The 27,877-nt window shown below is 35.3% G+C and overlaps 1 protein-coding gene across 2 annotated transcripts in view; it reads left to right on the top strand.

Moving 5' to 3' along the window:
• Positions 1 to 18,785, top strand: part of Prelid2 (PRELI domain containing 2) — a 396,128-nt gene extending 377,343 nt beyond the window's left edge. For both annotated transcript variants that reach the window (XR_010041657.1, XR_010041654.1), the window contains one exon: positions 18,358 to 18,785. The gene's annotated coding sequence lies outside the window, so the exon portion shown is untranslated. The remainder of the gene's footprint in view (positions 1 to 18,357) is intronic.
• Positions 18,786 to 27,877: the final 9,092 nt, after the last annotated feature.

Here is a 27,877-nt window from a genome sequence, read left to right as displayed (position 1 = left end):
AACTCTTGAGCCCCTTGCCATTTGCAAACTTTCTGTTTTCATTATCTATCATTTGTTTTCTCATATAAGAGAAACCACGTGACATTTAAGCTCATGTGCCTGATTAATCTCACTTAATATTATTGTCTCCCTATTTGATAATCAAATCCTAAGCATAAAAGCATGGCTAACAGACTTCCTTTGGGTTACATCTCTCCCTTTTGGAAATCTACTTTACCAAAAGGAAATTGACATTCTCTTAGAAATGGTAATATATACTATGTAGTGTAGAATGTTATAAAAATACTTTCCTAAACTCCAATATGTCAAAAACAAACAAACAAACAAACCCAACCCCCCCATCCAAAAACAAAGTTTATACGTGTGAACAAATCACTGTACTAGATAGTATGAGGCCATGAGCTTGATTATGTAGAAGTTTAAAATTATTATAAGTCAACTTAAACAAAAGCTCTCAAGCAGATTATACTCTAAGCATAAATATATGACACACAAAATAACAAAAACAAGCTAATGGACAAAGTATGAATTTTTTTGAATGAGTCTTTTTCCTTCTTTATTCTATTTTGTGGACAATTGTGGTTTTCATTTTCTTTGTATCCTATTCCTCACAATAAATATTTATTGGAATTACTGGATTATTGAATACTGAAGTCTTTGGGTTGTAAGTGACACAATCCAATTATTAACTGAAGCAGAAAATGTGATTGACTAGTTAATACTGGGAAGAAAGATGTTGGAACGGCCTGTGGACTCTATGGATTTGCTGTGGGACCTAGAGCCTTGGAGATCTGGGCTGGCATTCAACATTGGCAGATTTCTGTCTCCTGTTGCTTGTCCCTTCAGTTGTGCCTGATGTTCTGTTTCTTCCTACTGCAGAGAGACCTTCTTTATATGATAGGAAAATAGCCACTGGCTTCTTCAGTCTGTTCTCCAATGCTTCACCTCCAAATCAAACAGAAAGAATCGGAATGGAGGGATTCAAAAATAAAAAACTCAAAAACTCATTTCTGTCATTATTCAAAGTAGTCCTGCACATTTCCAAAAGATTAGAGAGAAGAGACAGATAGAATGAAAAGCTCTTCAAATTGGAAAGAAGGAAGTGTTCTCTCTGAGGGCTAGGAAAATGTACAAAAATAAGGAAGGGAACACATTGCCTTAAAGAGTGAGCGTGTCTTCCTCTAGCTCTTCACTCAAGGGAAGCTGTCCTGATAGCGTTTTTTTCCAGTCATCCTTTTCTCAAATCATGTATTTCTACCCACCAGAAAATTGACATTATGCACTGATTTTGTTGTAATAAATGTTACTCATATTGTCTTAAAATTGTCCCAATCCATGTAGGAATTTATAACATCTGCAAAGTCAGTAGGGCCTCTAAATTAGGTGGTTCTGCCTGTACAACTACATGGAATCCTAGATAATTCTTAACTCCTCTGCATACAGTGGGGCCCAAACACCAAGCAAGATAAAAAACGAGTTCTGAATAAAATTCACCTAATACCTGTAAAGAGAGCAGTACAGATGCATTTCTACGAATGCACACAATTTTCTTTTTTCTTTTTGTCATTTTGTTGGCTTCACGGTGTTCCCACTGACAGCAAACAACAGCTTACATAGTGCATGTGCCTAGACCGAGTGCTCAAGAGTCATATTACAGAAGAATGCACTGAGATGTTGGAGGGTGGGATGTGTGGTAGCCAGACTGGTGACTAGAAGAAAGAGTTTTAGAACAGTGGACCTGTTGTATTTTAGCTCAAGAAAACATTTTTGAGAAATTACTTCATTTATTCATTAATTCAACAAATTAGAAACACAAATATGCCAGGCGCTACCTAAATACTGGAAAGAAGGTGACGAATGAAGTTACTGTTTTTTATTGATTGTGTGCTAAAGAAAGAAAAACATATTCAAATAAGTGATAACAGTTAAGTGTGATAGATGCTATGGTAGAAAAACTATAGACATTTAGGGAAATGAGAAGAAATGTTTATAGCTATGTTCATTGATTAGAAGATCCCATCCAAACCTTCTGGAAAAATACTATCATCTTTTAATTTGGCTCTTTCTTTCTCTAGTTAATTCAATTGACTTTTTATTATAGAGGTTTAAATTTATGCATAGCCCTCTAAAATAATTGGGGAACTTGCATAAAAACATAGCTTCCCACATTTCCACCTTAAACTTTACATAGTAAAGTGACATAGTAATGCATGATAGTTGGAAACTGAGAGGAAAGTTTGGGTCCCTTTGTCCTTGATAGGCAGAGTTAGGTAGATCTATAAAGATAACTCTTCATGAAGAACATAAAAATTTCAATTAAGATCTCAGTAGGTAGTTAATACAGAACTTCTTAATGAATTATTTCGCATTTTTCTTGATCAACAAATTGCTTCACGGGGTGACAATCACAAACAGCTTAGTCTGGCAGGAAACTGAGCACGAACCTTGCAATCGTGGGTAAAAGAGTGCATGCTGGTGATCCTGGCACTGAGGATCTCTGGCCAGGGAGATGTGCTGTGGGAGCGGGGTGGATGAGTGAATTTCTGTGATTAAGATCACCATTTTAGCACAGGCGTCTGGGTGCCAAGAACTTGACAGCATGACAGATAGTGAGAGAGGAAGCCAAGCTAGTTAGAGGTGGCCTTTGATTCATGGTTGACAGCCAAAAATAATTTGTGGTTAACAGAGCAGGCAAACTCCCACTACCCACACATGCTCATTCTGGAAGTGCTCAGAGCCAGATTACCTCAATGGAGCTCTGTGGCTGGCTTCGAGCTGCAATTGCTGACTGGTCATATGCCAGCATCTCCTTTTAAGCTCTTTTAAAGTACCTACCTAACTTGAAATGGATGGTTATATACATGATTTCCAAGTTTATTCCAGACTGAGTCCCTCTGGCAATGGCCACTTGTACAGCACAGGACACTCTGTCCCCAGATTGTCTCTTGGTTGGTCCTCCTTTGTCATTCAGTTGTCAGTTTAGATGTCATTTCTTTAGAAAGTTTTTCCTTAGCTCCTGATTTAAGAATTTAGACAATAGCTTTCTGATATATTGCATTGTTTTGTTGCAGCATGTATCACTTTTTTAGAATTATCTTAAACTTTTTATAACTGAGTATTTATTATAGATATTTTCCTTCTGGCCTAGAAGCTCTGTGAAAACAAAAACCTTCTCTGTCTGATTCTCCACTGGACTCTCAGAGCCTAGCAGATGCTCTGACACTTACCTCACTATGTTCTTTGAGGACAAAGATCATAGACAACTTAAACCAAATGCTCATCATAGAAAGAAAACAGAAAAGATGTCCCTTAACATCTAGATTTCTTTAATGAGAAATACTATTAAGCTTCATAGAAGGAACAGATAAGGAACATTAACCAAACATTAACTGAATTCCTCCTTGTTAGATAGAAGGGTCTATTTTCTCTTAACTTTTAAACTAATTTAAAACCAACCTATATATTTGTGTTTTTGTGTGTTCCATACGTATTTGAACAACATTCTATGGCAAGTACTTTTAGAAATGAAAGAGAAGCATGAAAGAGATGTTTGCCCTTTAAAATTAACTCTGTTTTGAAATGAAATGCTTTTTCCCTTCTAGTTTTTGGAAGTGGAAACTTACTTCTTCTCTCAGATATGATGATGTTTGTGGAAATAATGAATAAATATAAGACTAATGAATAAAGAAGAGCATAGTTAAAAGCTAAGAGTTAAAAAAAGATATTACCAGTTGTGATTTTATGAGTCCTAGTGGGAGGATTTACTAAACAGAGTCTTTAACTCAGAAAGTAGACTATAGTTATTTTCACCCAATAGACATAACTGTTTTCTTGAGCTGCTATAATTGTTTTTTACTTCTGTGGATTGCTCATAGTGTCCATGCCTGAAATGCCTTATATTCATGGTCTCTATAAGTTCAAAGTCCAGGCACTGAGAATATTATCAAATTCATCACTTCCATGAAGTATTTTGCTACTTTCTTTGTAGCAAATAATTCATCCTACCTCTGAATTTCTAGAATGTGCTACTGATCCCTTGCTTGTAGCACTTAAATTTCCCATTTAAAATCATCATTATTTATGTCTGCTTTTGAGTTTCTCCTTTAGACTCTCAGCTCACCAAGGACAGGCTTTATTGCTTATTTATCTGTGTATCAAATCTCCATCAATTTGTTCAAAAAAATCTTTACTGGAGACTTATGACATGCCAGGTATGAGCCTAGTTCTGGGGAAGCAATTGTGAGCAATTTACAAAAAATAAGGCAAATATTATTTCGGCCCATATTTTAAAAGTTTAATAATAAAGTATAGTATTAATGGGTGTCATTTGTCAAGCACTTCAGCCAATATGACAAAATAATTATCTTAGGAAATTATAGTGAATGAATATATAGGTTTTCCACTCAGTATGTTATGAGTCTTCTTTTAGTTGTACCACTCCCTGGAGGTGTTAGTGTTAAGGTTGTTAAAGTGCAGCCTACTAGTGTGTTTGCCTCATTTTTTCCCTATAAATCATGTGGAACAGCAAACTATATCACAGAAGATTAAGTATAATCAAGTAAGCTCATGGTCTGTGGGCTGCCTACATAATTCTGGTCAGGCTAGGATGGTTTCGCATTGGTTGGCTCATGTATCTGTGCTGAGCTGGTGAGTTGCTTGAATGGATCAGTCCAAGGTGGTTTTAGTTAGGGCAGCTCCCTCCTACCTGCTTTGCCATCTTTGACAGCAGGCCCGAATATCTTCACAGGATAGTGAAAGGGATCTGACATAGCTAGCAGAAATACATAAGACTCAGAATTGGCGTGGTGGCACTTTGGGGGCAATCAACTAATTGAAGGAAGCCAGAAAGCTAAAATAGATTCTGTGGCAGACAGACAGATATATTTGGATGAGAACTTCTGAAAAATTACAACAAATAGAGTATGTATAAAGAGTGATGTGAATTATTGGTGGCTATTATTTTTTACCTTCACCTATTACAACCTTAATTGATAAAATTGAGATGATAGTGATGGCCCCTATTTTATAGATGGATTGTAAAAATTATATAAGATAATGTGGAAAGAGTTAGAGATGTTACCTGACATTTAAGAAAAGCATGGTAAATGTTGAAATATTATTATTATTATAATTATATAATTTTCTCTTATATCCAGTCATATAAAGATATGATTATAATTCCCATTATAAGAATGAAGAATCTCATTTTTCTTATATAACTTGTCCCAGGTCATTTAGTCACAATTCAAACCAGTTTGTTTGACTTCAAAACTCATACCAGATACTTCCTTTCTCATTTTTTTTACTTGTTTGCTTTACTTCTGGACACATAATTAGACCATATTTCTTATCCTCCCTTACTGCTAGGTGAGACCAGACATGAATAATTAACCCAGATTGCCATGAAGTACTTCTGTTCTGATTTGTAAAAACTTTCTGTGCAGGATCCAAGAACCACACAACCGCATTGACCTTGGAAACTATGTGGTGAAAATGAAAGATCACAAGATTGAAAGACTTTGGGTTTTTAAATCTTTATGTGTGAGAGAAATTTCTGCAGAATAGGGACTTGGATTTAGATCTTAGTGAGAATCAAACTTTTTGGTGAACAAGAGAGAAGCTCTGGAGTTTGTAATACAGTTAGTCACAACAAACTATCAGCTTTAACACATACTAGTTGTATAGTTAGATAATCATAGTTATTCCTACTTGTTTGAAACTTAGAGTAAAACAGAGTTTACTATCTAAAATGCTATGTAATTCAACTTAGTTCAATCATAACTTTAATAAGTAGTATCTTGTACATGGTAGATACTCTATCATTTGTTGAAGAAATGAGAGATTTCTGAAACTAGCTATAAACTTTCTGGTCATTTAACACATACATTCTTTGTATTATGTCTTTCCTGTCTGTGAAGGATCTATGTTACTTGATGAAAAAAAATCAAGTAATGTTTTTTAAGCACAGTGCAAAAATATCTAGATATGCTCTTTCTACAGATTAAAAATATTCGTTTCAGAGTCTCTGTGTCCAGTTCTGAGGACATTATCAATAATTGGAGTCAGGAAAATACTTTGACTATTGTGGACATAGCATTTAAGCACTCTTTTGTGGGAAAAAAGAGTTAAAAAAGAAAATTAAAAGGTAGGAAAAAGCTAGTGAAAGCATTAAATAAAACCAAAATTTCAGTTGAAACCAAAGGGCATGAAATTTACACTACTTTCTCATTGGCTCAGAAAGAGAAGTCCATACTAATCAGCACCATCACAGAAGTTCTAGTGAGACCATTTGAGCTTTATTTTACAACACTTATATAAACTTTTGGCTATTGGCATTATTTAAAGAATTTTTCCTCTGCCTTACAGAACCATGGTCATAAGTAAGTTAACTGTACAAATTTGGAACCATATAATAAAAAGTCTAGTTACTTCCCTTAAAAGGAAGAGTAATTATTGTAAAGTTCCAGTGAAATAGAGTTTAACTTTCAATAAATTTACATTTCTATTCAGTGACTTCACTTGGACAAAAATGATAATATAGCTAATACTTAGTGAATGCTTACTGTTATGGTTTGTGTCTAGATGTCCCCCCACAGCCTCATGTGGTCAAAGGTGGGACTTTAAGAGATGTCTGGACCCAACGTGTGTGATGCTGGGAGTAAGTATGTGATTCTGGGATCAAGGGTGTGTGATTGCTAAATTCACCTATTAATTGGTTTGGCAATCCTATATAAGATTAAGGGTGCCCCACCCTGGGAGTGAGTAAAATGTAAGGGACAGAGAGAGAGATAGTGTTGTTTGTTGTTTGCTGCTGCCACTACTTCCCTGCTTGCTACCTTCTGCCTCCCCTGTTTTACCATGGGCTGTTTCTCCTCTGTGATGCAACTCTGCCATGTCACCCTGCTGTAGGGCTAGCTGACTACAGACTGAAAGCACTATTAACGTAACCTTTCATTCTTTAACTTCGGGCATTTTTAACCAAAACTCTATGTGCCAGGCTCTTGGAGTTGAATAGCAAGAAGCAAATAAAATTAAGTTGAAATAAGGGACATTATGAAAGCAAAGGTCTTTTTTTGAAAAAGGTATATCTTAGGGATGCTTTGGGTAGGGGAAAAAAATCACTAGAACTTGGGCCTGACTTGAGTCTCAGTTCCAACACAGGCAAGCATATTTATACCTCTAATCCTCAGTTTATTCATCTGTAAACTAGAAAATAATGGTGCCCTTTTCTGAGGGTCAATGAAATAAAATATGTAAAGATAATTTTCAAGTCATAAAAGACAGGACATTCACATTTATATTGAAATTAATCTCTTAATTTTTAAACACATCTAATTCTTTTATTCACAATGAGGACTGGTAGAACATAATGGAAGTTTGGCTAAAACCTTAAAATATTTTCACATGATATTCATATTGTGACAAATACCCTGCGAATCACTGATACTCACTTATTATGCAACAAACAAGCAAAATCCCACAATATAATAAACATATTACACCAAAAACCAAACTACTAGACAAAGTAAAGGACAACATTCAAAGCCATTTGCTGATGATTACTATGTACATGATAGAAAACAGCAGATGAGATGATTTACTAATATATTTCATTTCTTCCAGTAAGTCATTAGATGCTTAAGAGAAGTGGCTTATGCCAGTTTTACTTTTCATTAAATATTCATATTTACTAATGGAAATTGTTTTGACAAATTGGGTAAATTGAACAACTTACAAATTTATGCCTCAAAAAGAGAAGTTTTGGAATTCCCAGTGAGCAAGCTAATGCTTATATCATTAACAGTTCATTGATTTTATAATTAAAATGCTGGAACATAAATACAGTGTATGGTTAAATGCATTGAGAGCTGTTTATCTTGATGCCTAGATCACAAGCCTTCTGACTGCAGACATCCATTAGCTGCTTCTGCGGTTTCATCAAAGGATGTTCTATCAGTTCTCTGGGGTAAAACCTCTTCCTTGTGTCACCTACAAGGAAGAAAACATCAATGACCCACTCTTGAATTCAGTAGCTTAAAAACTGTTCCAGAAGATTAAAGATTAGCAATTTACGTTATTTTAGCATTTTTTAAATGAACAACTGAAATTTATTTTCACAGTTCTGAAATCTGAGAAGTCTAAACTCTAGCATATTTGACATCTGATGAAGGCTGTTTCTTGGCTAATGGGTAATTGTCTTCAAACTAAAATACCATAAATGTGAAAACAAATGCAATTCCTGCTCCTGTGAGGCAAAAGAGAACTGAAGATTCCGGGGGAACTGTGAGGCAGTAATTTAATCTCCATCACTAAATATCAACTGAGCAAAAATTAATAAAGCATGTAATGTATGTTCCAGGCACTACGCTCAGGACACAGAGATGAACCAAAAAGCAAACAAATGATCTCAGAGTTCTTAGCAAAACAAGCAAAGATGAACACACACTGTGTGCTGTGAGTTATGCAGTAATCAGGGAAATGTGAGGATAGGTACACAGGGACCTTATAGTCAAGTCTTCCTGAGAGGGTGACTTCTCCTGGGTCTTGAAGATGAGCAGAAAGTTGGAGCTTCACAGGAAGTGGTAGAATGTTTGTGTAAAAATGGCCAGGAAATCAGGAGTATGGCATGTTGCAGCCACCAAAAAACGGCAAAGACAGTGTAGTTAATTAAAACTGTCCAGTAAAAGCTAACATGAACTACAGATGTGAATCATATAAACAAATAAACGTGCTGTATGTAACTTTATACTGCATAGTAATCATTAAAAAGTGAGAATAAATAAGTGGTATTAATTTTAATAATATATTTTATTTAGTCCAATATATTCTAGATATTATCATTTAGTATATAATCAATGTAAAAAGATTGATGAGACACTTTACATTATTTTTCACATATTAAATTTTTGAAATTCTTGTTGTGTTTTACACTTTGAGCATGTCTCAGTTTTAACCAGTCACTTTTTTTTTTTTTAAGATTGTAAGACAGTTTTTATTTGTTATATATAATGTAATGTGCCTGTTGATAAATATACTTGGAATATAGTCAATATTTTAACTCAAACACAGTGTCTAACAAATAGAAATATGATTAATACTCATAATTTCTACAAATAGACCGAGCACTATCAAACTATTAGACACTTATTTTAACATGCAGTGACATACAGACGTGGTTTGCAAAACAAAGTTATATTTTGAATACACAAATAAGTAAGATTTTTTCATCATAAAATGTAATCTATGTGATTTTCCATTTGTACTCATTAGGCAATGTGCTATACACAGTTGAAAAAAGAAACTTTTCTGTCTTTTTGAGGCCATGTATTCAATTGCTTATAAATCATTCTAATAGATCTGAGGAGCATTTCATAATGGCTATAAGTTCATTTTATGATTGATAAATAGTATACTTTATATACTTAATAGTATATCTTTATAAAATGTGTTCTGATGTTACACTTCTTTTTAGCTTGCAAAAATTTGTAAGGCATTTCAAAGTCGTATTTTGAGTAAGAACTTAAATAAATCTCAGTGTAATACCATCATTTAAAAATAATGAACAATCAAGTAATATATCTTACAGATATTTATATATTTTAAAATGCTCCAAATGAAATTAAGTTTTTTTTTTTTTTTTTTTTTTTTGGAGACATTGTAGGTCTTCAAAAGTAGATAAAAGTCAATGAGAATGGGCGTTATAATGAATCTCATTATCTTCACAGCTGATGCCTAAATTTTCGAACCTGATACTATCCAGCAAAACAGAATAGGGGAACATCAGTTAAAAACCAGATGGTGAGAGTAATACAGGGCTTTAAATCGAGGTAATGGAAAGTCAAAGTGGGTTACTATAATATATCCTGCTATTTTTTTCCTTTAATTAAAAGGATAAAAATTTTTTAAAAAAGTATTAAAAAAGTAAATAATGGAGTGGAGATTGAGATAAAAGAGGGCATAACAACGAAACAGCACAGATCAAAACATAACCATTTAAGCAGAATAGTGTTTCACCACCAGATAATCCTGACCTAAAAGTAGTTACCATATTGTCTCTTTCCTTGAAATCCTTGAGTACAACTTCGTATACTGTAGCATTAAGTATATCAAAACAATGTAAAACCATTTAAGAGAATGACAGCATTACAGAGTATTTAGAATCGACTAACAGAAAATGAATAATGGTTTCTGTATAATCTCCTTGTCTTTAAAAGGTTTTTGCTTGTACTATTGTACATAATAAAATCCAGTAAGATACAACCTATTTAGACCATTGGAGACAGAAGGACAAAAGCTAGATGAGACTTCAAAACAAGATGATACTAAATCAGTATTACCTACTAAGATGTCATTTTCTCCAAAATAGCTGTTCCTATCATCCAATCTTCTCTGTCTCATTTCTGTTGAGCTCTTATTCTGTCAGTAGCTGTCAGTTTGTCTTCTTCACTTTGTTCTCTGCTCCATTAGTCGTGGCCTCCACTATTTCTGGATTCTTTGTATTTTTCTTTTTTTAGAATATCCTGCAATACTCTCTGTAGAGTTGAATTGGTGGTTGCAAATTCCCCCAGTTCCTCTTTATCCTGGAAGCACCTTGTTTTTCCATCAATTTCCAGGGACAGTTGTGCAGGATATCTCAATCTTGGCTGGAGATTATTATCTTTCAAAGCTTGAATTATTTCCCCCCATGCTCTTCGTGATTTGATGGTTTGTGCAGAGAAATCTGCTGTAATTCTGATGGGTGCTCCCTTGTAAGTGGTCTGTTTCTTGTCTCTTACAGCTTTTAATATTCTGTTCTTGTATTGAATTTCTGGAATTTTTATTATTATATGCCTGGGTGTTTCTCTGTTAGGGTTGTAGGTAGCTGGGGTCCTGTATGCCTCATACATCTGAGTATCTTTACCTTTTGCTAAATTAGGAAAATTCTCCTGGATTATTTCTGTGAGTAGCTTTTGTAGTTCATTTGTTTGTGTCCCTACTTCTTCTTTTATGTTCTTAATCCTTAAGTTATGGCTCCTCTTATCATCTTCTTGTCTTTGTATTATTGCTGTTTGTTTCTTTGTTATTTTTAAGAAGTTTTTCATTTCATTCTCCCATATTACAATTCTGCCCTCCAGTTCAGATAGTCTGTCCTTAGTTTCTTTCAAGCTGTTATGCCAGTCTTCGATAGACTTCTTAGTTTCTTGGTAGTCCCTTTGAACCTGCTTCACGTATTCTATGCTTTCCCTGTTTTCTCCATCAAACAATTCTCCCCTCTTTTTCTGTTCTTCCATTCCACCATCTGTTTTTTCTTGGGTGGGGCTTAGCATTTCTCTAACTATTTTGCATACTTCTAGCTTCAGGTCGTTGATAACTTCATTCCTGAATTGGTCTATGAGGCTCTCTATATGGTGCTTTATGTGTATTGGTGCGGTGTCCGCTATTGCCTGTTTCTCAGAATTGGGGGCCGAGGAGCCTTTCTTGTTGCTGCCTCTTCCCATATTCTCTGTTCCTTATATATGCAAGCTTATATGAGAGGCCCAGCTTCTCTCCCTGTCAGCCACAGCCTGATTGAATTGCGCCGGTTAGGTGTTCCCACTCACCGCTGCGCACCAGGCAGCCTACGCGGGGGCCCGCCCCTCCTGGCCTCTGTCAGGCTCTGGGATCTGGTTTGGGCCAGCCTACGGGGTCCGCCGGCAGCGTCACGCAGGCCAGGCACTTTTCACCAATCCCGCCCGAGAGGGGAATGTGTGGTTGGAGTCGCCAGCGCGCCCTGCTCCCACAGGACTGCTCAGGCCCAGAAAGTCCGCTGGAGTCAAACTGTGGTGGAGTGTCAGTTTCTCTCACTCACCTCGCCACAAGTCAGAACATGCCTCCCTGCCCGTCCTGTTTTCGACTCCGTTCGCAGACTCACGTTCTCAGAGTTTCCGCGCGTCTCTCTCCTTGCCGAGCTGATGTAGATGTAGCCGCCGCACGGCGGGAAACCCAAATCGCGGCTTCCAATGGCGCAGGGTCCAGCCTCAGCAGCGAGACTTTTCTGTTCCTGTTTTAGCACCAGGACTGCATTCCAAGTTGGTTTCTCTCAGCCGAGTTCGTTCCTGAGTCAGCAGAGCATAACTCCACCTGCTTATGTCCCTTTAGTCCGCACCATACCTGGCTTCTGAGCCTAGTTTTTCAGAGAGCCTCCGGTAGTTGCTGTTATCTGTCCGCCATGTTCTCCCGGAAGTAACCAGTCACTTTTTAAGGATCCAAAGTCATTTGTCTACTTCATTGTATGGTAAAGGACAACAGACAAGATGGAATTATATTTTGAGAAATGGAGATGAACAAATGGAAATGAGCCAAATCCTAAAATTTACTTCTAATTTGCAACGAAGTTAATTATTTTTGGTGGTCTTTAATGATTTTTTTAGCCCTAAAATCCTGTACTTCTAGACTATCTCAATATAAGTCTACAAAGATTGCTCTCCTTTGTGACTTTTTAAAGTTTCCCTTCCTGGAATCTTCCTCACTTCCCCTTCTCTTTTGCTTTCTTTTGCATGAAGGTATTTACAATGCCTGTGTAGGAATGCCGTGATGCCTACATTGGGTCACACATGAATTTTTCTTTAAAGAAATTTCCAAGAATAAGTATTTAGCAAGGCTTCTGTTTGCCAGCATCTCTAGTACTGATCTACCAGCAATAGCACATTACTTTTCCCTTAGAAGCAGTCATTAATTCTCCAGTGTTCAGTCCATGTTGCTTAAATGTGGCTAGGCCTGTTCCAAGTGTAAGGATTGGCCAGCCTCCAGACCTTGCTTGTATTCTGAGCTACATTGATTGGTTTAGAGATGGTTATGTAACATAAATCACGTGAATTTTGCTTGAGCTATTGAAATAGAAGTATGCTTTATAGAAAGTCTCCCTCTCTCTCTCTCTGTGTCTTACCTGTTGATAAAATAACCAGTCTCTCTGTTTCTCTTTTTGTCTCTGTCTCTTTGTCTCAGTCTCTCTGTTGACAAAATAAATGGTTTGATAGACTACACAAATAAAAGGATACACTTGGTTTTATGACTTTTATTAATTTATCTGTCTGTCTGTCTCTCTTGTTTCTACACTTGCAATGAAAACAATACCTCATTGGTTAAATTGTTCAATCTGACTGCTGTAAACTAAAAGCACACTTTTTATGAGTGGATTGCAGAATTATATTACAAGGAAACGTTGTTAGATAGAAAGTTAAACAGAAAATTCTAGGCTGGTAAAATAAATGAATGGTAGAGCACTTCTGTACCAAATATAAATCCTTGAGTTTCATCCCCAGCATAAAGAAGAAAAATAAGAAGAACAAAAATAAGAAAGAGGAGGAGGAGGAGAGGGGAAGGAAGAGGAAGAGAAGAAGAAAAAGAAGAAGAAACAGAGGAAGAGGAAGAGGAAGAAAATTCTAATATCTATGGCTATATGTGCATACATATTTCTTCTTATGAGTTTCTCTTAATTATTTGTTAATTAGTAAACTTGCTCATTTTGTTCAACAAATGTTTGTTGTACTCTACAAGGTGATATGTTCTGCTTTACATATTATATTTTGCCAGTTATTTACTTTATTGTGTTTCTCATACTCCTGTGACCTTGTGGCAGGCAAAATATTCCTGAAAAACTCCAAAAACAATTTTGAAAATAAAAATAGAAGCAAAAGCTTTTTGTTAAGAAAGTTTTTATACTTTTTAAAGTTGTATAATTCTCATGATTTTTGAGAAAGAACAATTCTTGCAAACTCCTTTTCTCTACCCCATTTATGTGCATTTCATATTAATTTCCTCCATAATTTTCTGACTATAATTTGATGCACTTTGGAATTGATTGTCTCTCAAAATTGTGACTAGAATTAATGGGCAGTTCAAGAATATATTTACATTTAGAATTTTCCTCAGTGCTTCAAATTTAGTTGGGATGATTATTTAACATAAAAATTTCTGGTTTACATGTAGTAAATTAGACATTCTTTTTGCAGTTATAAAATTTAAATTAAACCATATCTCTTGGAAAATTATATACAATCTAAAATCTTAGATTATTTTATTGATTAGGTAAAAATCTATAAGTATTGCATGATATTATAAAGGAATGGATTAGCTTTAAGACCTAGATCATTAGCACTTAAAAATAATTTAATCTGTTCCAGTCTACTCAATGGCAAAGATTATTTTTAATTAACATAAAATTATTTTTATTATCATAATTTTAAATCTAAGCAATATTTCCTAAATATTACCCAGACTTTAATGTGTGGAAAATATTAATCATAGGTAAGCAGTAATTTAATCTCCATCACAGATTTTAATGATTATTTATTAAATTTAATATAGAGTATGAACTCCAATGATAGGCTAGCCAACCAGTATTAGTTTAAGCTGGAAAAATTGTGCTAATATTATATTATTAAAACAACAACAAAAGTCTTGTTAATAATTCTTTTTTTATATATATTTTACGCTTTAAAAAAATTTAACCAGACCTTTTTTTAATGTTAGCTTGAGATACTTTTGAAGTTTATTTTAAAATTTTTATTGTCTTGCAAAAACAGTTCCCACAGTTGATTGCTGTTGTACGAACTGGAACTGGTAATATGATGCTTCAGTGTAGGCATAGGCACCTGAAGTTTACATTTGGACAAGAGGACTGAAAAAGAACCTCTGATAATAGTGGGTACTTAGGATACTTCTTTTCTGAGTTTCATAAGCCAAATGAAAATCTTTTTGTGCTCACTATGCTTTCTGGGCTGTTGCAATGTTACCACATATTTATAACTGGATAGCACAGTAAGCAAACATAGCAAACTTGGAAAATGATTTTTTAAATCAGGTACTGTATTAATACCCCAATGTTGGGCTCTGATTCTATCTGGTTAGCTTACTAGTACCAACTTCATTCTTTCCTTTAGCAAAGGTTTATAAGGTTTCTCCAGACTCTGTCCTAAACACATGTTGGAATGCTGAAAAACGTGAACGTAGTCTGGTCTTCTCTAAGCTCATTATTTGGTGATGGGTTACTACTACAATCTGCAGCATGCATGCCCCAGATTACTTCATTAGAAAGAATTATAAATATTTACACTGCTTCCCCATGAACCTTAGGATCAAGAATTCTGTCTTGAGAGACAACTGTGACCTAAGCTGCTTGCTGGATTCCATCAGCCAATGTACAAATCATGATCAGTTCTACTTAGAAAGATAATTGGACTAGGCCAAGCAGGTGTGCATAATTGCCTGCCACTTGAGAGCATGTGTTCTGAAGGAGCAACTGCTCACAGAGTACCATTTAGTGATTGTAGGACCTGCCAAATGACTGTCATCGTGGCTAATGCAAGTCTGATAAATCTCCCCTAATTATCCAGATTTCTATGTGTTAAGGTTTCCATTGACAGGAAGATATGGTTTCAAAGATTAATGCCTAGGAGAGTCCTCTCTGTCTTTATAAAACTAGGTTTTATAAAATAATTAAGGGGAAGACAGAACTGGTGGAATGTTAATGCCATGAAAACACTGTGTGGAATTGAATTCAAGGTAATGTTTAATAAAAGAAGTCAAACAGAGTTTATCACATCTGCACTCCACATTGTTGCTTCTGAAGTCTCTGATTTTGGGGAGATAGATTTGTTAAGCAATTTATGCAATTCTTTAGTATTCTCAGAGGTCTTTGCATCACACTCTGCCTGTGGGGATGCAGGGTTTTCGATTAAGTATTAATCTTTCCCATCAGCGTTGGGATGAAGTTGATGTAGTTTTCCTTTTGTGGAGTCAAACTCTTTCCTTCAAATTTCTTGAATCTGTTATAAATTAAAGGGGCTTCCATGGACCTAGCTACAGCTGAGCTGGTAATTGAAAGAAAAGCAACCAAATTAACATAAACATGCTCACATTATATGTTAAGTGCAATTTTACATTTGACTTTTTTTTTTTTTTTTTTTTTTTGGTACTGGGGATTGAACTCATGACCTAGTGTTTGCCAAGCAGGGACTTACACCACTGAGCTAAACCTCTGGCCCCTGTACTTGGCCTTTTAAACCATCTCATGGAATGGTTATTATTGAACTCATTTTACAGATGAGAGAGCTGAGGCTGAACTGAAGGCTGATTTCAAATCACATGACTTGGAAGAGATAGACTTAAATTCAAACTTAGTGTCCAGTTTTAGTGTCCAATTCATCCAGTGTCCTTTCCCAAAGCACTGAATACCACTCGGAAAGTTAACTTTTGTGTCGTGTACTCTGCAAGTGTTACTCTGAACTCTTTAGAGATACCCAACAATGTGGCAGTTAAGTTGAAGTGTCTATTTGATTGGCTTTGTGATCCATTCAGGGACTGACGGGGTACACTCTTGGATGTGTCTAGGTGGGTGATGTAGCGATGGTCCTGGAGTCTTGTACTTTCTTATCTGGCACCATCTTTCTGCTCTACTTTCTGGAAGCATCTTTGCTCCACTCCGCCCTTCCGCCATGATGCTTCTGCTTTGGAGCCTATCATACGAAGTCTGACTCCCCTTAAACCACAAGCTATCTTTTAAGTTGTGTGTGTTGGGTAATTTATCTCGGCAAACAGAAACTTGACTAATACAAACAATGAAAATGCAATGTTTTTTACAGCAATAATGATAGCATAGTTTAATGTAAAGAGTTGTGGTCTGATATCTAAGTTCAAATCTCAAGTCCAGTCATTACTAATTGATGTTGAGCAAGTCATTTCTATTCTCTAGGACACAGTTTCCACATATATGAGGAAAACAAATACCTTTTAATAGTGCTGTAACAAATGGAAACCTCATTCAAGCAATAATAATAATATGATGTTAACTACTATCTTGGGATCCTAGTTGTTTGCTAGGTCTCAAGTTATTTACATATATTATCTCTGAGCATTGAGGCAATGCTGTGAAATATTTATTTTTACTCCCAATTTTTAAATGAGAAAATTAACACTGGAGAATTTATGTGACTTACTCAAGATCAAATGGTCTTGAAGAAACTGTGGTATAATTTGGTGTGGAATTAACACACCTTTGCTGTGTTAGGTTGTTAAAAACAGTCTTTGAAAAAGATGGAAAGCTTCAAAGGATTCTGAACTAGGGATTAATTTGAAATCAGCTATCAATTTGTTCCCTGAAATTCTCAACCTCCCATGAGTACCTAGTGTATCCTCCCCATTGTCAGCCACACCATGGTTTTATTTTGTGGGACTGCCTCTTTCCTATTAAAGGCTGTGAGTCAGGAACTTTCTGCTTTTCTACCGTAGCCGTCAAAGGCATCCAGGAGGTAATCACAGGCCTCTTCCAACAGCTTCTTTCTTTCTACTCCAACATAGCCACAGGTGGACACTATCTTCTGGAACTGAATCCCACTAATGCAAGTACACAGATAGACACTGGATATCCAAGAGGGTAAGAGAAAGAAAAACAGTGCAGATGAGTTGGTCAGGAGATCCTTCAGCACCTTCTTCATGAGACAGGGAAAGGAATTCCCTTTCCTGTTATCCCATTCTGGAGCAGTACCCTCCAGCCTTCCCGGCAACACTGTGGGAATTCATTTCTTTCAAATTAGTCAGTGTTGGATTCTGTTGCTTGCAATCAAAATATCCCATCACATATAGAGATTTTCACCATGTTTCCTTGATTTCAAGATGCCTTAAATTGAATATGCTTCACTGAGTTTTAGGAAGCAGGAGTAGGGTGACAGTATTTATATATATATATATATATATATATATATATATATATATATATAGTTGCATTGTGGTTTCAGAAATGGGAAACATGAAAGTGAAATGTGAAAAAAGTGTTAGAACTGAGAAAACAGAGTACTCATATTATCATTATTAATCAATTATAGTAGGATAATAATTATGACAAATGAGCATTTTATGTACATAGAGCTCAGAAGGAGTCAGGGAAATGTGCCAGAGGAGTCAGTTCTAGGACTCTCTTGATTGCTTCTCTGAGAATTCTTGAATTTATTTGCATTCAGTGTGAGAAATCTCTGGGTTTGGCTGCCAGCTAATTTCCAGTAGTTGCAGGCAGTTCTGGTTTACTGTGAGTGGGAAGTTTGCAGGAAAATAGCAGTGCAGAAGTAGGCAGAGGGTGTGCAGCTAGTGGGCAGTTGTCTTTGAGAGATTTTTATAGCTTCCTAGATATAGTAGGTGAAAAATTAGCCAGAATGTTGAGGAGAGCTTATCAATTGGCTTCCTATCAAACTCTGTTAAGCAGTTAATTCTTAGGCTTTTAAAAAATCATTTATTACTAAGGCATGTAAATCTGATCCAGCAGCTTTGATTAATAAACTAATGATCACTTCTTCTCACCATGGAACTATCACTGTTGCCTTGAATTAACTATGTGTTTGCTTCCAGGATTGTAAGGAGGTGAGGGTGAAGCTCAAGCAGCTACAGGAGGAGTGAAAATTTGGAGCTGCTTCACTGAAGACAAAGAAATGCCATAAAGAAACAATTTTCCAAGCTACTGTTTTGACTTGGAGGTGGCAGTGACTTAACTGGAAGACAGTGTGATAATGAACTTCAGGAGGATCCAGAGTAAGGGGCCCATTAGTCACTCCAAACACACTTGTGGCACAAATCTTGTAATTCTATTTGGATTTCCGTTTTCCCCTCTTTAAAACAAAAGTAGTTATTCATAATTTGACTGCCATTTGTATCATGCTTAATGATTTAAAGCTGCATGTTCACATGGCCCAGCTTATCAGAGCTGGGCTATGGATTTAATGGGATGATGTATCTCTGCTCTGTCCTTCCTTGCTCTATAAATAAAGATAGTGACACAACTCATTGTCTCAGTTCTTCATTTGGAAAATGGAATGATAACACCACCTACCATATCATTACTTTATTATAAAAATTATTCCAGTGCCTCGAAAGACTTAGCAGAGTACAGAGTAAGCATTCGGTAATTGCTAGCAACCATCATTTAGTAGTAAGACACAAAATCTTTGTGTATGGGTGCTATGTAGATATTTTATAATTTCTGTTGGCAGGAGTTTGAGAAATTGTGGTTCCCTAGTCACATCTAGCTGCCACACATTTTTTAAAAATAAAGCTATTATTGGCTCATGGCCATGGTGATTTGTTTATATATTGTCTACATAATGTCTTTCCTGCTAGAAAAGCTGAGTTATATAGTTAAAACAAAAGTCCTATGGCTTTCAAACGTAAAATATTTACTATCTGGTCCTTTACAGGAAAAGTCCACTAACCTGTGGCGTTCATCAAGAGAAACACAACAGTCTCATGTAATATGTAATTTATATTTTGTCACATATTGAGTTCACCGTAATTTACTTAATCTTTCCTCTAGTGATAATTAATGAACATTTAGAAGATTTCCATTTTCAAGTAATTATTCTATGAATGACATAGCACAAAGTGAGTGTATCTGAAGGAGAGAATCCATCATGTGAAATGTAGGTGATTATTTGGGGCACTGCAGTTGATGTGTTTGCAGATTTAGTGATGGTACACTATGAAATTTCTCAGTACAGAATTTGTCAGAACTGGGTGCAAAATTAAGCCGTCAGTTCTAATTCCTTATAGCAGAGTTTATCATTAATTAGCTTCTTTGAACAATCCAGAGATTGCAGTCCCCAGAGGGGTGATAAACCCCCATGACCCGGAAGCACAAGAAATTGACTACTTGTCAGATGAAGTTAAATCAAGATCCTTGCCTATCACAAGTACTATTATGGATGGTCACTCCTTTCATCTTTTAGTTTAGTTGTGCTGCATTGGGGGCTGGGAATAGATTGCATTTATGGAGTCATCAAACTTCATGTAATGCCATCTGTATCACAACATTTGTTACCCTTAAAAAACCTTACACACTTTGGATAAGTATTATTCTTTTAAGCAAAGTGATATTATTTCTAAACCATTATTTCTTTGAGAAATGTGCTTTAATAAGAAAATATGACTATGGAAAAGTAAATTGTATCTTTAGGTAAGAGATCATCTGTTTTCTTTTGTTGTGCTTCAAGTCATGACACATGAAAATATACAATCGAGGATTCACTATTGCTGTATAAATAAGGATGTGCTGGTCAGTAGGATTTTGGATTTTCTATGTCCGAGTACTATTATAACTCAGAGAACAACTGATATGTTAAACCAGGGTCTAAAATGCAAAAGTCTATAGGGGCCAAGAAGGTAATAATTGCAAACTGGAGGGCTCATGACCCTTCTGAAGGCAAGCGTTGTTATGCCATCCTACTCTATTCCTGCCACTCCTAGAGACACCTATTTGTGAAACTCTCCCAAGATTTAGAAATCTGCAATTGTGTCAAGATCACACTCAAATCACATAGTGCTGACTAGTTGAAAAAGACTGATTTGATTTCAGTTGTAAGCAATAACAAAAAATCCATAAAGTCAGACCTATAATGAGTGATATAGGAATGGCTCAGGATGAGACATTTACAGCTAAGAATTTCTTAGAATTCTTGAAGGGCTTTGTCATCACTCAGATGAATAGGCAGGAAGAGTTAAGTTGTGTGATTCTCTATTTTCTATTCTGAGGGCCAAGTGGGAACGTAAATGAAAAGAACTTTGTTTAGTCCTTCTTACATGATAATTGCTACCTACTTATTAGTTAATATAAAATGTAAATTGAAATTTATTTTTATGTTATAAAATTATTATTTAAAGAATCTTTGGTCTATAATGATTTTGTTTGCTTTTCAGTATTAGCCTGTATTTATTTATGACTTGCAATTGCTTCCTGTGCTCCTGTTTCCTGGACAGCCAGTATGATTGGTACTAGGCTCCCATTCTATGACAAGACTTGTGGAATATACAGAAAACACTGAAGGTCAGGAACCAGAGTACTGGGAATGTCACAGGGCAGATGGAGACCACGGATGGGACTAATATTATATTCTATGGCAAAGGATAAATAATACCTTTGTCCTAACAATGGCTCTCACTGATCACTGAGTAACAGGTTTTTATGATAAGCACCAGAATGATAGACAAATCAGAACTATGAAGTATGTGGAAAGGGTCTTGATTTCAACAAACTCCTGGTCATCTACTCTTGTGAGTATTACAAGAACCTAGGTGATTAAGGATCACTGAAACTTACCAGTGACCCCCCTGGATATAGTAGAATATAACTTTAGATAATAGATTAATTTCTCATTTTTGTGGACAAATGAATTCAGAGTGTGGGCAGGAAGGTTTCTAATAGTGAAGGTATAAATTTTTTGCTCATTTAGTTGAACCTGGCTTGCTAAAATGATTTGGACTGGGTTGAGGAAGCCTGGAAGGATTAATTTTAAACAACTATTCTGAATAGTTTAAGTCTTGAACTTCATATTTTAATAGACTAGTTAACCAGAAAATCAATATGTCCTGAAAAATCACTACATTTAAAACAAAATGTTTCCTCTGAGCCTATCAGGAGGTAATATGATCTCAGATAATTGATTTAAATAAGATGGAAAGTTTGTATTCTTCCTTAGTGGAGACACTATTTTTTCATTGCATTATTCATTTTTCAAAGATAGACAGGTACACAATAAATATGTATTACATGTAAAATAATACACTTTCTATTTGACTTTAGTTATTAACGTGTGACTTAGATTCATGTTACTTCGCCCACCATTTTATGTGGTAAACTATGTGTGTACTTGTTGATTTAAATTGTGTCATAAAGCCACTTGTTTTAAATTAAGGTGTTACATTAATTATAATGAAAACAGTCATCATTTCTCTCAAGATATTACTCTTCCTGAATTGGTACATTTATATTTGTATTCGTATTATATGGTTTTATGGTTTTATGAGTTTCTCAGGGAGAGTGACTTTTCAGTTGCTACTTTATCTATTTTTCCCATTCATTTTATTAATCTTTACCACCTATTAAATTTTTTGACTTCTATGGACTGTTTTTCTTTGCCAAGTCCTTTTTAAAATTTTTTTTATTTTAAAGACATTAAGATAAAAGAGGACATAACAAAGCAGATCAGAACAGAACAATTTAAGCAACACAGTATTTCATCACAAGACAACCTGATATAACAGAAACTACCATAATGTCTCTTTCCTTGAAATGGTTGAGTATACCTTCATACACAATACTGTCAAATATAACAAAATAGTATAAAACCATTAATGAGAATGAAAGTATCACAAGACATTTAGAACCAAGTAACAAAAAACGAACAATGGCTACTATATTATCTCATTGTCCATAAAAGATTTGTTTATACTATCACACATAATACAATCCAATATGATACAACATGATAGAACCAATGGAAACAGAAGAACAAAAGCATGGTAGGACTTAAAAACAAGAAGATATTAAATCTGCACTGGCTAATATAATGTTTTGCTTTCTTCAAAATAGCTGTTCATACCATCACAGATAATAAAATCAAACAACGTGGGATAAAACCATTCCAGCTAATGAATGGAACCATTATAAGGCTTCAGAGCCACATAATAGGGAATCATGATTACCGTAAACTTTTATGTATTCTTATCATTTCTTACACTAGGGAGACTATATGGTATTTATACATGTGAGTTTGATTTATTTTGCTTATGAGTATGGTCTCAAGTTGCATACATTTATTTATAAATACCTCAATGTGATAATTCTTTATAGCTGAGTAGTATTCCATTGTATAAAACTACCACAACTTTTTTATCCATTCCTCAGTTGATGGACACTTAAGGTTGTTTCCAAGATCTGGCTATTACAAATTGTGCTGCTATAAACATGGGTGTACATATATCACTGTGGTATGAAGTTTTCACTTCTTCTGGGAATATGACTAGAAGTGGAATAGCTAGAACAAATGGGACTTCCAATCCCAGCTTTTTGAGAAATTTCCAGACTGACCTCCACAATGGTTGCACCAGTCTACACTCCCACCAACAATGCAGGAGAGTTCCTTTTTCCCCACAGCCTCTCCAGCATTTGTTGTTGATAGTTTTCTTGATTCTGGCCATTCTTTCTGGAGTGAAATGGAATCTCAGTGTGGTTTTAATTTGCATTTCTCTAATAATAAATGATGATGAACATTTTTTCGTGTATTTATTTGCCATTTGTCTTTCTTCTTCTGAGAACCATGTATTCATCTCAGATGCCCATTTTTGGATGGGGACTTTGAATTTCAGGGGGCTGATTTTTTTAAATTCTTTATATGTTTTAGATAGAAGTCCTTTATCTGAGGGACAGTTCATTAAGATTTTTTTCCCAGTTTGTGAGGTTTCTTTTCACTATGTTGGAGATTTCTTTTGACATGCAGAAACTGTTTAGTAAGACGTGATCCAAGATATTGATTCTGGGAAGTTTTTCCCATGCAGTTTTGATTCTTGTTCATGAATTCTCTACCTACTCCTGTGGCTTCAAGATTTTTACCCAATTTGTCCTCCAACAAACTTAGTGTTTCTGTTTTAATATTCAGATCTTTGATCTATTTAGACTTTAGTTTAGAACATAGTGATAGGAATGGGTCTAGTTTTAGTTTTCAGGATATAGAGAGCCAGGATTTCCAGCACCGTTTATTAAAGAGACTGTCGTTCTTCCAGTGAACATATTTGGCCCCTTTATCAAAGATAAGGTGGTTAAGTGTGTTGGTAGTTGCAGTTGTATCTTCTAATCTATTCCATTGATCTTCAGATCTGTTTTTATACCAGTACCATACTAATTTTATTACAGTTACTTTGTAGTATAACTTCAAGTCAGGGATTGTGATGTCTCCTGCCTTGCCTTTGCTGCTTAGAATTGTCTTTGCTATTCTAGGTCTCTTCTGGTTCCAAATGAATTTTAGGAGTGATTTCTCTAGATCTATGAGGTACATTGATGTTATTTTCATTGGGATTGCACTGAGTGTGTATCATAGCTTTGGGAGAATGGCTATTTTCACAATATATATTCATCCTATCCATGAACAAGGAATGTCTCTCATTTTCTGAGATCCTCTTTGATTTCTTTTTTCAGAATATTATAATTTTCCCCATATAGATCTTTTACTTCTTTTGTGAGATTAATTCCTAAATATTTCAATTTTTTGGGTGCTAGTGTGAAGGGTGTGGTTTCTCTTATTTCTCTCTCAGTGATTTTGTTGTTAATGTATAGGAATGCTATGATTTTTGAGTATTGACTTTGTATCCAGATACATTGATGAATTTATTTATTATATCTAGGAGACTTTCAATGGAGTTTTGGGGGTCTTCTATGTAGAGTATCATGTCATCTGCAAATAATGATAATTTAACTTCTTCTTTTCCTATTTTTACCCCTTTTATTTCTCTCTCTTGTCTAATTGCTCTGACTAGTATTTCCAGTACTATGTTGAATAGGAGTGGTGATAAGGGGCATCCTTGTCTAGTGCCTGATTATAAGGTAAAGGCATTCATTTTTTTCCCTTTAATATGATGCTGGCTGTTGGTTTGTCATAGATAGCCTTTATCATATTGATGTAAAGACCATGTATTCCAATTTTCTCTAAGGTTCTTATCATGAATGAATTTTGGACCTTATCAAAAGCGTTTCCTGCATCTATAGAAATTATCATGTGATTCTTACTTTTGGCTTTATTGATATGGTAGATTACATTTATTGATTTATGTAGGTTGAACCATCTCTGCATGCCTGGGATGAATCCCCCTGGTCATGGTGTATAATCCTCTTGATGATTTTGTGCATCCTGTTTGCCAATATTTTATTGAGGATTTTTAAATCAGTGTTCATTAGGGAGATTGGCTTATAGTTCTCTCTTTTAGTTGAGTCTTTCTCAGGTTTTATTACTAGAGTAATATTTGCTTCCAGGAATGACTGAAGAAGAATCGCTTCCTTTTAATTTCACTGAAGAGTTTGAGGAGTGTCAGCATTGTCTTTGTATTTCTTGTAGAATTCTGCAGTGAATCCATCTGGGACTTGGCTCTTATTTGTAGGTAAGGACTTAATTACATTTTCAATTTCATTAATAGAGATTGGGTTATTCATCAGTTTTACATCTTCTTGACCCAGCTTTGATATTTCATATGTTTCCAGGAATCTGTCCATTTCTTCTGTGTTATCAATCCTAGGAGAGTAGAGTTTTTAAAAATAGGTGTTGATGATCTTTTTAAAATAGGTGTTGATGATGTATTTCCAAAGAGTCAGTAGTGATTTCACCCTTTTCATTCCTTATTACATGAATTTGAGTTTTTTTTCCCTTTTTAAAATAAGGTTGGCTAGGGGCTTGTCAATTTTATTTATTTTTTCAAAGAACCAGCTTTTTGATTTACTGATTCTTTGGATTGTTTTCTTAGTCTGTCTTGCATTAATTTCTGCTTTGATTTTTATAATTTCCTCCCTTCTTTTGGCTTTGGACTTGACTTGCTCTTCTTTTTCTAGATGTTTGAGGTGTAGTATCAGGTTGTTTTATTTGTATTCATTCTGTTTTCCTGATATGAGAACTCAGTGCGATGTATTTTCCTCTGAAGACAGCTTTCATTGCATCCCACAGATTCTGGTAAGTTGTATTTGTATTTTTGTTTGCTTGCAGGTATTTAATTTCTTCTTTAATTTCCTCTGTGACCTACTGATTGCTCAAGTATATTATTCAATTTCCATGTGTTTGTGGGGTTTTTGCAGTTTCTTTTATCATTAATTTCTAGTTTCATGGAACTATGATCTGATAACATTCACGGGATAATTTCAACTCTTTTGCATTTATTTAAATATGCTCTGTGGGCTACTATATAGTCTATTTTAGAGAATGTCCCATGTACTGCTGAGAAGAATGTATATTCTTTTTTTGGTACCAGGGATTGAACTCATGACCTTGCGCTTGCCAAACAGGCATTTATGCCACTGAGCTAAATCTCCAGCCCCAAGAATGTATATTCTGATATTGTTGGAAGGAATACTCTGTATATGTCTATCAAGTCCGTTTGTTCAGAGATGTGATTCAGTTCTGTTATTTCTTTGCTGATTTTCTGTCTAGTTGATTTGTCCTTTGGTGTCAATGGTGTGTTAATGTCTCCTGTTATAATTGTGTTATTGATTATTTGATTTTTTCATTTCTATTAATACTTGCTTTGTATAAATGGGTGTCTGGAACTTGGTGCATATATATTTAAGATTATTATTTCTTCCTCTTGAAGTTTTCCCTTAACCAGCATGCAGCGACCTTCTTCATCTCTTGGATCATTCTTGGTTTGAGGTTCACATTATCTGCAAACAGAATAGCTACCCCACTTTTTTTTTCAGTTCCTGTTGCATGAAGTAATGTTTTCCATCCTTTGACTTTCAGTTTGTAAGTTTCCTTTGGGTTAGAAGGGTTTCTTGTAGACAGTATATGGTTGGATGTTGTTTCTTGATCCATTCTGTCAGTCTGTTTCTTTAAATTAGTGAATTGAGACCATTTACATTAATGGTTATAACTGTTATATATTGGTTTATTGTTGACATGTTATCTTTCTGCTGTTGTATTTTTATTTTTCCACTCTGTTTAATTGTCTGCTGTGCTTAGTGGTTTTTTCCTATGTGTATCTAAACTGCCTTTCAGTATTCTTTGCAGAGTTGGCTTGGTGATCATGAAGTTCTTCAGCTGTTCTTTGTTATGGAAATATCTGTTTTTCAGGGTACATCAGTCTAGGTTGAAAATCATTTTCCTTTAGAATCTGAAATATTTCACTCTGTGCTCTTCTTGACTTCACTGTTTGTGTTGAGAAGTCTGATGTGATTCTGAGAGGTTTTCCTGTATAGGTGATTTGTCTTTTCTCTCTAACAGTTTTTAATATTCTGTTCTTATTTTGAATTTCTCAGATGGTAATTATTACATGTCTGGGTGTAGTTTTATTTTGGTTATGGCTATTTGGAGTTCTATATGCTTCACTGATCTGCATGTCAGTTTCCAGTCTCATGTTTGGGAAATTTTCAGCTATTACTTTTGTAAATAGCCTCTTCAAATCATTTGTGTTGTCCCCTTGTTTTTCATTTGTCCCTATCAATATTGTGTTGTTTTTCTTTGCATCATCTTGCAGCTGTTGAATTGTTATTTTCTGATTCCTTGATATTTTAAAAAGATGTTTCCTCCTGTTCACTAGCTGCAATCTTGTCTTTAAGGTCTGAAATTCTATCTTCATTTTTGTTGAGGCAGTTTTGACAACTTTCAATGAAATTTTTTGTTTCCTGTATATCTCACTGAATCTGCTTCATGTATTCTGTTTGTTTCTTGTATTGTTCATACAGGGATTCTCTCTTTTTGTTTTGTTCCTTTAATATATTAACTGTGTCTTCTTTAGATGTGTTCAGCATCTCTTTCATTACTTTTGTCATTTCTTCCTTTACCTGAGAAATTGTTTCTAGTTTGAATTCCTTTAAAGCTTCCTGGAGTTGCTTCTTTATTTCAGTTGCTATTATTACAGCCATTTTAAGTGTATGGCATATATTTTCTTCTATACACATGGCTCCTAGGTTTTCTTGGGATGGGCTAGAGGTTTGAGATTGCACTTTGGTCTTTCATTTTATCATTTTCCTATATTTCCATGTTTCAAGTGTTGTTCCAAGGATTCCACTGGGCATGTTGGAAATTATCTCCTATGCCCTTGGCTCTTGGGATTGAATGGAGGTTGCTGAGCATGGTCCAGTCAGGTCCACAGGACCTCCTGTGCCACCTCGAGTGTTCCAGGAATCTGGGCAGCACCTAACCTCTGTAGACGATGTTGTCAAAAGCTCCCCCTGGGCTAGGACCAATGCACAGTAACTCACTTCACATGCCCTCAACTCCCCTGATTGAACACGGTCACAAGGTATAATCTAGTTGGGCTGCAAAACCTTCCAAGCCTAGTCTAGTGTTTCCAGAAGCTGGGCAGGTCCTTGAACACTGGGAGCTATGGTCTTAAATTCTCCCAGGGC

This window comes from Cavia porcellus, unplaced genomic scaffold, assembly GCF_034190915.1.
Source record: "Cavia porcellus strain 051 isolate PalLab524CR breed Dunkin Hartley unplaced genomic scaffold, mCavPor4.1 scaffold_21, whole genome shotgun sequence".
In the NCBI taxonomy this organism is placed as follows: domain Eukaryota; kingdom Metazoa; phylum Chordata; class Mammalia; order Rodentia; family Caviidae; genus Cavia; species Cavia porcellus.
Note: the sequence above shows the minus strand (reverse complement) of the source record. Positions and strands in the feature narration are given on the sequence as shown.